This window comes from Pleurodeles waltl, chromosome 8, assembly GCF_031143425.1.
Source record: "Pleurodeles waltl isolate 20211129_DDA chromosome 8, aPleWal1.hap1.20221129, whole genome shotgun sequence".
NCBI classification, from domain to species: Eukaryota; Metazoa; Chordata; class Amphibia; order Caudata; family Salamandridae; genus Pleurodeles; species Pleurodeles waltl.
This window is the reverse complement of record NC_090447.1, coordinates 205,488,654-205,502,075: the sequence shown is the minus strand read 5'-3', so window position 1 is coordinate 205,502,075 and position 13,422 is coordinate 205,488,654. Positions and strand designations below refer to the sequence as shown.

General features: G+C 39.7%; 1 long non-coding RNA gene across 1 annotated transcript; it reads left to right on the top strand.

Annotated features, from left to right (window-relative positions):
* Positions 1–209: 209 nt before the first annotated feature.
* LOC138249882 (uncharacterized) lies at positions 210–10,430 on the top strand. Its single transcript, XR_011194853.1, has 2 exons — positions 210–405; positions 1,145–10,430. It is a non-coding gene; the product is annotated as an uncharacterized lncRNA (long non-coding RNA).
* The last annotated feature ends 2,992 nt before the right edge of the window (positions 10,431–13,422 follow it).

The window sequence follows — 13,422 nt, the reverse complement described above, 5'->3', positions numbered from 1 at the left end:
GGACCACCTGTTGTCTGTTCACGTGCTCATGCTCACACTGCATTCTGTATATTTTTACACTATGGACTTCTAGTTTTGTATGTGTAGCATTTCTTTTGTATGTGCGTGCCCATGTTTGGACTGTGTCCCCTTTTTGGGTTGTGCAGTGACAGCACTTATTAACATATATAAATGCCTGACTTATATGCTTCAGGGCAGAAGATGCCAGCTTGTAAGATGTAACACTGGGATGTGCGTCTGCCTTCTGCCTTGGCATGCCAATAAACCTTGGTACCTCAAGACACATTTCATCTGTTCCGGAGCCTTGCCTGGTGTTTGTGTTTTCTTTGCGCCACTCTGGGGAGGGTTGAAAATAGTTTCCTAACAAATGGCGTCAGAAGTGGGACGTGTGAAATGCCACCACGGGTAAGTTAATTGAATGCCTGTTGTTGTGGCCTTTCAACGCTTAGCTAAGAGTTAAACTGGGGATTGATATAATTAAAAATATAGCTGGCTATTTAATAGGTGACTGAGGAGTAACTAAGTTACCCGTATCATTACATTAAATGATAGTGGCAAATTCGTGCGGCGAATTGTAATTCCACGCAAGAGAACCTGGCCAGACTGAAGATAATTTTTTTCTTAAATAGGTGACTGAGGAGTAACAAAGTTATCCGTATCATTGCGTTAAATGATAGTGGCAAATTCGTACGGCGAATTGTAATTCCACGCAGGAGATCCTGAACAGAAAGAAGAGAATTTTGTTTTTGTTTAACAGGAATCCCAGAGAGAAAATAAATTAATTCATTATTTAAAACCCTCCTGGAGTGTAGCTTGGGAAGCATTTGATCAGCTGGCGCTGGAACACAGGAAATGATTTTGAAATGTGCACAAACAAATAGTCTGTCATTGATCAATGGCTGTATTTGAATTATGTGTTGTTTAAATGTAAATGTGCCACTAAGTTTCATTGCAATGTTTTTGAATTACATGTAAAGTAGTGCAGCACTGCATTAGACAAGAAAAATGTTTTATGTTGTGCCTCTAAATTGTCAACAGCTCCTGTTTTCTCTATCTCTCTGTCTATCCACCACTGCATAACATTTTTTTCCCCCTGTTTAACAATTTTTTTGCAGGATACAACCATTGTGTTTATTTTTTCCAGATTGTAAAATTGAGAGGGAAGGGCACAATGGGCAGCGCAAGTCTAAAGGAAACGTAATGGTGGTAAGACCTAGAGTGCTGAAAAAGACTAAAAAGTTGTTTAAACAGATGACAGGCGAGAAATGTTTTGACCAGATAGCCCCAAAGAGCAAGGTAAGAAGGACACAGACTGTGTAACAAATGTAAACTAGTTTGCGTGCTAATGTGGACAGAGAGAGGAAAAGCAGAGTGCAGCTGTAACATAGTAAAAGAGCACTCAATTTAAGAGGAGTAAACCTCACAGTAGTGAAAGAAAGAAAAAAAAAAAGGAATTTGTGCGTGACACCACCGGGACATGTAAACTTAAAAGTACATGCCCCACCTACCTAGCGCCTACCTTAGGGGAGACTTATATGTAGCAAAAAGGGATTTTTACGGATTGGCAAACAGTTTTAAATGCTAGGTCAAAGTAGCAGTAAACTGCGCCCACAGGCTGCAGTGACAGGTTTTGAAAGGCTACATCTGTGGGTGGCACAACCAGTACTACCGCCCACTAGTAGCACTTAATTTACTGGCCCTGAGCACTTGGTAAACTACTTTAGAAAAAAAAAAAAAAGACCTTTCAAATATATTTGTGGTTGGATGGGAAATAATTACTTATTTCTAAAGGATAAAATAAACATTTCTATGATTCAGTAAGGGATCATGTTCGCAGCAATAAAGAGATCAACCTAAAATGTTAATTATGAAAAAACACTTATTACAGTGTGAAGCTACAGCTTGAAGACCTTAAAAAATTATTCAGTAATGACCAAGGCTGAATATGGCCAACTACCACAATGTTTGCTCAACAAACACACATGTAAATTATTCTTAAAATTAATTTTACTAAAATCGTTTTTGCATTTTCATGATGTTTATTATGTCTAATATCACTACTGTAAATATGAGCTATGTAACTAATTCCCATACATTTTTGCACCCCTTTCTTCTCATGGTGTACTACAATGTAAGGCAACAGAAAGGCTGAGGCACATCATTACAATTGCATTATTCTGTCCACATAATGATTTTAAATCGTCTTTTTCATAAGTATTCTGTTATAACATCTTATTAAGAAGCAGTTAATGTTTTGCATTTCAAGCACAGTTTTAAGGTGCTGCTACTTTTCTGTGTCATTTTTCTCACATTATACACTCATATTTCTGGGTCTAAATAGGTAAATATCTTGAGTACAAAATAGGATAATTGTGAGCTCTAACAATGCCAATATTTCTGTATCTTAGAGACAAAATTAAAATGTGAGCTTTAGTTCCAATGTGGCCTCATGGCTGCACTGTTTCTCAAGTACCCCAGCTCCTGGCCTGCTTTTTGCACGGGATTTCTATGCGCATACTGGCATTATAAATTTTCTTGAGCCATTTATTTGTAAGGTTACTTTTTCCTACTGATGTTAATTGGTGGTAGAGAGTGCATGGCACAGAAATACAAAAACAGCTTAGTTAAATACTACCTTTCCAAAGACTGAAAATGTGGATGTTAAGCAGTCATGCTTCTGGCCGTGCAGAGCACTAATGGGACTCTCACATAGGACACACACTAAAACACTAAACAACAGTTGTTAACTGTGCTGGGACAGGGGATGTGAATTTACGACAGCAGGTTTAAGTGTCAGATGCTAAGCTTCTGTAATTAGCCCTGACTTGCACTGCTGTTACCAAAAAAAAAACACTCAAGGGTAGCTTTGATTATTTCCTCAAAGTTATGCAAATAAGTAATGACAACTGTGACAGTCCTATTTTACACCAGATTTTTAGCATTACACTGATTAAACTGGTTTTATCTAAATGATTTGAAAGGGACACATGCACACGCGTAGCTTGGCAAACTGCTGAAGGGTCTACATTAGACTGTGAAAGCATGACTGCAGGTCATCACCATATTTTAAATATGAGATACATATGTATATATACATGTACATTTTTAATTGTACTAATGCAATTTGTACATTTAGTATATACAACTTGTAATGATATTAAAGAAAATGAAAAGGGTGAGTTAGTTTGGAGGACTGGCTACATCTTTTCAGCAGTTTTGCTTCTATTTCTTATGGTTTGCAACAGATGCTTTGTTTAGGGAGGCTTGCAGCTTTGTCCTCATTTGAGACGGCTCTCTTCCACACACGTGCAAACAGTGCAGTGTCATGTTAGCCCTCACCACACTGAATGAGCACAATTTCATAAAAGTTAAAAAAATAAATAAAAAAAAAGGCACACTGGACTGCAACTTGTTCTAAATATGTAGTACAGACCAAAGAAAAAATATATAATGTATGCTTGTAATTTTGAAGAGTAGGTTAAGAATAACTGAATTTCCTACTTTTTCTAACTATTCCATGGTAGGAGAACCCACTTCGAGGAATATACAAACCAGAACATACTCGGTAAAAAGAGCTAATATATGAAAGAAAGTCCTTCTGCTTAGTAAAAAGAGGGTCAAATTGATGCTGAATACATGTAAACTGTTTTAGAATATCATCATTAGTAATTTAAATACATTTAATAAATGGAAGAATTTGCAGAGTGGTAGCAATACATTTCTGGCTTTGATTCAGCCCTCTTGAAACTAAATTAAACACCATAGGTCCATTCTAGGTCCAAGAATGAAATTGATTGACCCCCTTATAATGCATTTTTCATTGTCAATAAAACGTAACTAAAAGAAGGAGCTGGTGTCTCACTGGATTGTAACTTCCTTGAGGGACCATCACTATGCAACTAACAAGACTGGATAAAGGAAGAATTGCACATTCTATTAAGGACAGGGCAGAGTTTTGGCTGTTTTCTTGAGGAATAGTACCTTTGTAGGAGATATGCAAGGTAGGACTTACATAATTGAATAACATTATCAAGGGACAAAGTATAGATAAGATGGAGGGCAAGGATACCAGCAAGGAGACTAGAGTAGGGAACAGTGTTATTCTTTCCCATGCCAAGAGGCTTACAGAACAAACAGCACTGCATGAGGAACGCTTTCCAGAGAAAACAAGTAGGAACATAGGATGACGCAGAGAGAGACATGACCCATGCAGTGGAAAACCGATGAGCCCGGTGCTTTATGATGGAGGTATCTGACACATCTGAAGAGAATACAATGTTTCCAACTAAGGTAGGAGATAAAATGGTTGATTTCTTAATTTCAATATAGATGTGCCCCACCAATTAGCTGGGGGTATACCTCATCTGCCACAATTTCTGCAACAGTATATGCTTTCAAGAAATGGGATTTACTTACAAGCACCTAGCGCAGGTTAGAATTGATTAACATAGCGCAAACTGCAGCAGTGAGCATTGACCTAGGACCACAGGAAGGGCCAGCTTCAGAACAACACGTCTATAGCTGTAGCACCAGGATTCTACCCTACAAATTTGGGCCCCATGGTAACGAAGAATTTTACATTTCCTTTGGGAGTTGTGACTGTGTTGAGAGATGGAGAAGGATGGTGTTGAATGTTGTGTATGCTCAGAAATGACAGGGCTGTAGTTTTTGACGAGCTTGAAAGGAATATGACTTTACAGCTGACTGAAAACAAGGCCCTAGAACAACTGAACTCAGAGGTTTGGGCAAACACAAAAAAAAATGAGGCAGGATAATTAAAAACACACCCTCCCCACAAAGTAACGCTTAAGGAAAATGCAGAACTACCTTATGTGCGTAGCCCCTGTAATAGTCCAATAATTCCATTGCCCAAAGGCAACAGTGGGCAATATAGATTCATACAGAATTTACGCCAGATAAACAACATCGTGGATCTCTTAGCACCTATTGTGCCTGACACCAATACTATATTATCTTCTATACTTGCAGAATCAGAGTACGTTTCAGTTAAGTCTTGCACGTGTGTTTTTCAGTATTACGGTCCATCCAGTGAGTGAGTACCTCTTTGCCATCACAGTAAATGATACCCAGTGCACTTTCACAAGACTGGCCCAAAGCTTCACAGAGAGGCTATGCACAGGCAGTAAAGAGAGACCTGAACAGCCTACACCTGGAAGGCAGCAGTGTAATCTTGCAGTACCCTGGTGATGTCCTTGTAGCATCTCCATCACTTGAGGCTTGTGAAACAGACACTGTAGCTCTGCTGAACCACCTCCAGGAGAGAGGACACAAAGTCTCATTGTCAAAATTTCAGTGCTGCCAAAAAGAAGTGACTTACCTTGGTTATGTGGTATCCAAAGGTACACGCTGCATATCACCTGACAGGATAAAAGTGATTCAAAGCATGAATGGCAGAATGATGTCCTTCCTGGGGATGATGAACTACTGCGCCAGTGGATCCCTGAGTACAGATCCTATGATGCATTCTTGAGGAAATGCACGCTACAAGATGCACCCAACAACATTGTATGGACTAATGAACTTGCAGAATGTTTCAAGAAACTGAAAGGGACATTGTGTACTGCACCAGCATTGGGGCTCCCTGATTACAAACTGCCCTTCCATCTCTATGTGTCAGAGCAAGATGGCATTGCAAATGGTATACTGACACAGCAGCATGGCTCTGGAAGAAGACCTGTGGCGTATTACTCTGTGACTTTGCCTTCGGCAGTGACTGGGCATCCAGCCTGTTTGAGAGCAGTGGCGGCAGCCGCTATGATGGTAAAGAGGGCGGCTCCCATTGTCATGAACTACCCTTGTTTTGTTCATGTGCCACATTCGGAACAGTTGTTGTCATCATCAGCAACATAGCATTTTTCGGCAGCCAGGCGCACAGGTTATGAGGTCACGTTGTTGTCTAACACTAATATTATCATTAAAAAATGCCCCCTGTTAATTTGGCAACATTATTACCTGCCATAGGTGATTCTGATGAGACCCCTGACCATGATTGTGTTGAGGTTGTAGAAACATGCACCACCCCCAGACCAGATTTACAACAGACACCTTTAGAAAAGGCAGACTATGAGTGGTGCACTGATGGTTCCTCCAGCAGACTAACAGACACCGATTACAGAGCAGGGCATGCGATAACAGTAGACACCATAATTGGAAGTGCATCTCTGCCCCCTGGCACATCTGTCCAGCAAGCTGAGCTGTATGCTATAACAAGAGCATGCATCCTAGCCGAGGGGAAAACTGTTAACAATTATACTGACTCACGTTATGCCTTTGGAGTTGTCCACGATTTTGGCCAGCTGTGGCAGTATCGTGGTTTCATAACAGCAGCAGGGCGCCCCATCCAAAATGGCCTTTTAGTAAAGAACTTGTTAAAAGGAATACTACTACCCAACAGCATAGCAGTCATAAAATGTGAGGCACATACAGGGGCTAACACCAAGATAGCCAGAGGAAACGCCAAGGCTGACACAGCAGCAAGAGAAAGCATGTTACAGCCAATACAAATGGTGCCCCTAATGGCAAAAAGCATTCCTAAAATTCAGCTTATTCAGAGACAGTTGTTACTAGCTGATGTAAAGGAAGCACAATGGTCTGCAGCACTAGCTGAGGAAAGAGTGTGGACTGATGCTGGGTGTTTGCAAAATGATGAGGGATTGTGGGTCCACCAGGATGAGAGACCTGTGGCTCCACGTAGTATGTTCCTTCCCCTTGCAAGGCTTGCTCATGGACCCACTCACATGGCACAAGGGGGGATGAATGAGCTAATTAGACAGGAATGGTTTGCACCAGGGATAACAGCCTTCACTGCACAATTCTGCTCCCAATGTCTTGTCTGTGCCCAGCATACTAAAGGCATGATCACTTACCAGTACCACAGGGGCCGTTTACCAATGTCCAAATAGACTTTGACTATATGCCCCCAGTGAATGGATTGAAATATTTGCTGGTGTGTGTGGATCAATTTTCAAAATGGGTGGAGGCGTTTCCCACAAGGAAGAATGATGCTGCAACTGTGGTGCGATGCTTGATGAAATATATCATGCCCCGATGTGGGGTCCCCCAGGGCATTAATAGCGACAGAGGGGTGAATTTGTGGCTGCTGTGGTGCAAAAGATGTGTGAATGTTTGGGAATAGAGTGGAAACTGCATGCCCCTTACCACCCCCAAAGTTCAGGACTGGTGGAGAGGATGAACTCCACTATAAAAAATAGATAAGCAAAAACAACTGATGCAACAGGCCTGAAATGGCCTGACGCACTGCCTTTAGTGCTGCATGCCATAAGGGCAACTCCGTCTAGGACAACCCTTTTGTCCCCCCATGAGGTAGTGATGGGGCGGCCTATGTCTGTGGGGTTGAGGTTGCCTCTCCCAGCATCTCAAGCAGCACTGCTGTGGACAATTGAAAACATTTCTGACTATGCTATAAAATTGTCATCAGTCTTGAGGCATCACCATCTCCAGGTGAAGGAAGCCTTTCCACATCCGTCCTCAGAGCCCACACATCCTTTTAAAGCTGGAAACATAGTCATGGTGAGAAAAATAAAAGATGTTTCTCTTAGTTCTAGGTGGACTGGACAACACCTTGTACTCCTAGTGACACGGATGGCAGTGAAGGTACCGGGACGTCCTGAGTGGATTCACAGCACTAGGTGCAGATTCGCACCATCAACAACAAAGACCGACGTGCCTACAACGGATGAGCACATGCAACCCGTGGAGCAGCACAGCATACCAGAAAAAGGGGAGACAGACCAGACCATTCCCAAGAGCCACGCTGAGGGTCCGTCATCAAGTGTCAGGTGACACCAACTGAAGCAGTTGAGTGAAGCACACAACGTAGTCTCGAAAAAAGGTGATAGTCACACCTGCAGAAAAATAGACTGAAGAGGACACTGCAGGGCAGGTCCGTGAAACCGCCCTTGAACAAGACTACTGCAGACTAGTAGGGGAAGACGAGGACAACACACTGCGTGCCATTGCCTTACTGAACAGACTTCATATCTATTTCTATAATTTTTTGAGAAAAAAAAAAGAAAAAAAAAATGCATTGCATAGTACAAATAATATTTTTTAGTACCTTAATTTTGTATGTACTAACAGTATTTAGACAAACAGCTGACCATCCCCTCATTGCGGTACATGAGAAAGTAGCCCAAGTCTTAGGGCTGGATGTGTAGAGAATTATCCAGAAACCCCAATGACCCCATTGGCTTACATGGGACACCTGTCCCTATACAGAATTATGCACAAGGAAAAGGATGCCTTATACCAAATGTAACTTGGGACTGTGGAGAAGGAAGGATTGGATGGTACCCACGTTGTACCATACTGCCCATTATTCAAGCTGAATACCCAGTGTCACCTATGAGAGAGAACGATGCAGAGGACAGTGCTTTTCCTGTATGTATAAAGCATCAAGTTTCAGGATGTAACCCAGATTCCCGATACTTAGGATACCTCGCAAGTAGCAAGTGTCCTAACATATTAGAATTTGATGATACCACGGACAGACAGTTAATAAATAGGATCTGGACAACTAAGAGGCAAGGAAAGAAAGTTACCTACACTTACATTACTGGAACATCACTATTCTTGGAGAAACACTGTTGATAACACCTGATGGTCTTCTATATGATCCACTAATTGAACAAGAAAATTATTATACTAGGGCACCAAGTGTGATTTCTAAAATATTAGAATATCCTTTATGATCAGCTCGATGCTCTTACATGGCGCTGTGGGCAAATGTTACTTTTATAAACTCTGCATGGATTGATTATAAATGGTGTGACCAATTTCAGAACTCTTTCCCTGAGGGGGTAGGCCTTCCTCTCAGTAAATATCACACATTGTACACACAGTTACAGGGCAGTATGTATTTCATTTGTGGAACTAAGGCTTACAAGGTGCTTCCGCGGCATTGGGAAGGCATGTGTGCTATTTCTTATCTAACACCAAACATTTCAGTTGTACCGCATATTGCAGCGCATGAGCCATTAAACCTGGGGAGTTTTGCTCATAGGTATCAAAGAGATATACATACACCTATTATGGAGGCTAGACAAGGTCTATTTTTTGAGCTAATGCGTATATTGATCCCTGGATATGGCGTATATGATTTGGAATTGGCCCTTGTTAACATGTCTGCTGAGCTAGCCATAGCATTCAATGCAACAAGAGATGCACTTCAAGAGTTGCAGGTGGAAATTAATTCAGTGGCTGCCATGACTATCCAACATAGAATTGCCCTTGACCTCCTGACACTACAACAAGGAGGACTGTGCGTTTTGTTGAATTCCTCTTGCTGTTATTTTTTAAATAAAAGTGGAAACATAGCAAGGGATGTCACCCAAATTAAAAAAGCAGTTAGAATATTTCATGGAGCAGAGAAAATGTCTGATTCTGATGATTGGTCCTGGCTTTGGTCATGGTTACCAACAGGATGGCTGAAGAGCTTAGTTCTAGCGCTATTCGGTATCTTTATAACAATAGTGGTACTTTTGTGTTGCCTCCAGTGCTGTTGCTCCATGCTCCAGCAGTTCTGTAGTAAGAACATCTATTCATTTTCTGCTGTTAAAGTCCTACATCCTACAGAGCAGGAGATAGCCCTCAGATATCTTACAATACAACAAGATGTAGAGGAAGCACACAAAGAAATGTTTGATTTAATGGCTATAGACCCATAAAACATGAATGTTTAGATTAAATACTAGCATATCATTTAGTCTATGTTTAAATAATGAATACCTCATGGATGTATATCTAGATGACAATAGATGTGTTTCATCTGAACAAAATGTGTAATGCCATCCAAAGATATGTATTTTTGATACGTTATTACTATATTTCTGCAATGTATATATATATTTTTGCAATCAAGTATGATATTACTATCAAAAAGGAGATATTGTTGGGAAAAATATATAATCACATGTATGTACCTATAGATATTATACTTTAGTTCCAACTCTCTTTACCCTTATCTGAATCCCAGTAAGACTTCCCTACTGACCTCTCTGACACCTATGCCAGTTGTACAAACAAACCTCTCCAAGCCACGTTGTTAAGTTTAGCTCGGTCTCACACTTTAAGTTCAGCCAGCAACCCAGCCCCCATTTCTTTAGGGACCACCTGTTGTCTGTTCACGTGCTCATGCTCACACTGCATTCTGTATATTTTTACACTATGGACTTCTAGTTTTGTATGTGTAGCATTTCTTTTGTATGTGCGTGCCAATGTTTGGACTGTGTCCCCTTTTTGGGTTGTGCAGTGAGAGCACTTATTAACATATATAAATGCCTGACTTATATGCTTCAGGGCAGAAGATGCCAGCTTGTAAGACGTAACACTGGGATGTGCGTCTGCCTTCTGCCTTGGCATGCCAATAAACCTTGGTACCTCAAGACACATTTCATCTGTTCCGGAGCCTTGCCTGGTGTTTGTGTTTTCTTTGCGCCGCTCTGGGGAGGGTTGAAAATAGTTTCCTAACATCAGGGCTGTAGGCTAAAAAAAACAGAACTGAATGAAAGTAACTCGTATGACAACCCTTTTGACAGCTCAGCCACTTTATTGATTTTCAATGAGGTGACCTTTTTAGAAAGGTAAACTTCCACATGAGTAAATCTACCCATATAGGTTTCCGCTAACACGATTGAGTAACTTTGATACTTTGTGCTATTCACCATTTATGAGTGCAAAGTCACTTAAAAGTGTAGAATTATATGTCTCCACCCATTGAAACAGGAGGTTGAACAAATCTATGAATTTTAAGTTACTATAGCCAGAAAAGAGCCATAGTAAGTCCAGCACTACACATAGTCAACCATCGCAACACCCTCCCATAGACACAAAAGGGTATAGGGACCCCATAAGAAAAATAACCTTTTTAAATTTAAAACGCAACGTACCATTACATTTTATTAATGCATAAATACATTATTTTTAATGAATTCTCTATATCACTTTTAATAAGTATTATTGCATAACAGAACACCTTTTTAATTTTACCATAAGAAAGAGGAATCTCAAATTCAAGAGAGATTTGGACCTAGGAGCAGCCCATCAAGGTACTGAATCTGGCCACATCGAAAACAGCATTTGTGACCATTGAGGAGTACATCTTATAAAACAGCCCGTAGGAATACACTCACAGCTTCTGGCCTAAGGTTTATCTCCACCTATAAAAGGGAAAGAAGAGATGTTGGTAAGATTATGTCACAACATTGTCATATCCTAAAGGTGGAGGTAGCCCATTGCTATTCACAAACTACACTTTAAATGCCATTCCAGGTAATAAAGGGCCCAAAAGAAGTGAAACTTTAAGACCTCTCATAGAAAATAATGGGAGTTTAGAAGTAAAATAATATCCCATAGGAAATAATGTTAAGTTAAATGTAACTGCTTTACCCAGTTAAGACTATAAATAATGTAATTTAATGTTAAAGAAAATCTCAAAATAATACATTTATCATCATCAAATGTTTTAATAACATGTTTGAATGCATTAATGTCACATTATTTTGTATTAACATATGCAGTATGTATTGTTTTCTTGTATTAATCAATGATTACAATAAACATACAAATGAGAGGAAATGCAGGGAAAGCATTATCATCCACGAATATTTGCAAATAGCTGGGTCCAAACTGGGGTGGCTTTGTGAGCAAAAGAAGATGGGTTGGAATTCTACCCTGAGTGATTGTCAGTAAGATGTAATGCAATTATTCCTCCCATCACTTTTCTGTGTTCAAGGTACAGCCCTAAGCCGAAAAGGTATGCCCAGCCATTGGTCCTGTGCTCACCATGCCACTCAAATCAAGCTACATTCAACTGAAGAGCCCCAATCAGGGCAAAAATTATTTTTGGTTGTTTGTGTTCCAGTTAATTGAGGGAGCATTGAGGGCAAAATAATAATGGGTTGAAATGTTACTCCTGGTGATTGCCAATGCTTAGACTTTATGCAAGTGTTTTTCCAATCACTTTTTGTTTGTTCAATGACCGCCATAAGGGGCAAGGGAACACCCAGAAATGGGTCCTTGCTCACTTCGCCACTGGAATCAAGATAAACCCAACTGAAGAGCCTCAATTGAGACAAAATCAGTCTTGGGTTGCTTCTGTTCCAGTACTGGGAGGACCTAGCCTGTCAGTCCAGGCTGGACTGTTCTAATTGGAGCACAGTCAAGATTGATTTGCATACTGCTGGGTAAAAAATTAGGTACCATTCTGGGAAGAAGAATTATATATTGGAATGCTTCTCAAGTGATTTCCAGTGTTTAGACTTAAAGCAAGGATTCCTCCATGCGTTTATTAAAACTGATATACACATTATTGAAGTTAAAATATAAATGAATTTGGGTAAAAACAGTGCAAATGTGAAATGATTAAACATCAAAAAGTATCTTTGATTTAACTTAATTTACTTAAATTATACATTTTTTATTAAAAAAATAAGTTGTTATTTTGTTCCCCATTTTAATTTTTTTTACGTACAATTAACATTAATATTCACATATTTTAAGGAACTTTTTTGTGTGTTAAATACACTTTTAACTTTTCCCTATACTTTACTATAGAGAGGCTCCAAGGTCTGGGTGGAGCTCTGTCTATGGTAACACACAGGGAAAATTAAAAAAAGTTTTTTAAGTTTTGTAATAAATGAATACAAATATTTTATGTTACATATTAGTGTAAATTAGTTTTAGATATTTATTTTAAATGTAGAAAGAAAGAAAACATGTCAAAGTATAATTCAACTAATTTTGAATTCAATCTTTAAATAGTTCAAAAATATTAAATTAAAATTGAAATGCAAGATTTAAAATAAATTGAAATTATTCTCCTGAACTGTAAATAAAAAAATAAATTCATAGATACAATTATGCCTTACTAATAGTATGTATGCATCAATATAGCCTTAGAATCCGCCGTACCGGGCTCACCGAGGGCCTTTAACAAGGGAGAGGGCCTTTAATGGCCGGTAGAGCCCGCTACGGCGGGTTCTAAAGCTATTAGAACATTCTGCCACTCAGGGGCAGAATGTTCTATTAAATAAAACAAATTGCTCATGAAGCCCGAGTGGATTAAAATCCCCTCGAGCTCCGTGAGGCTTTGTTCACAGCAGTTGCTGTGAACAAAGAGAACATTGGAATGTTGGCTCCGGGCTTGTACCGGCCAGTAAAAGCCGGGAGCACTCCATTGTCTGCAATGGAGATCCGAACCTTCCACTGTTCTAATAATTGTTAAAAGTGATGTATAGAAATAATCCAAATTTGTTTCAATATAATTTAATAAAAATTAATGTTACATCAGTGACCAGACATGTGAGATTCTGGACTTACTAGTGATTCTTTTTTGTAGTAGTTACAGGGATTTTGTCAGTAGACAAAAGCGATATAAGCCTG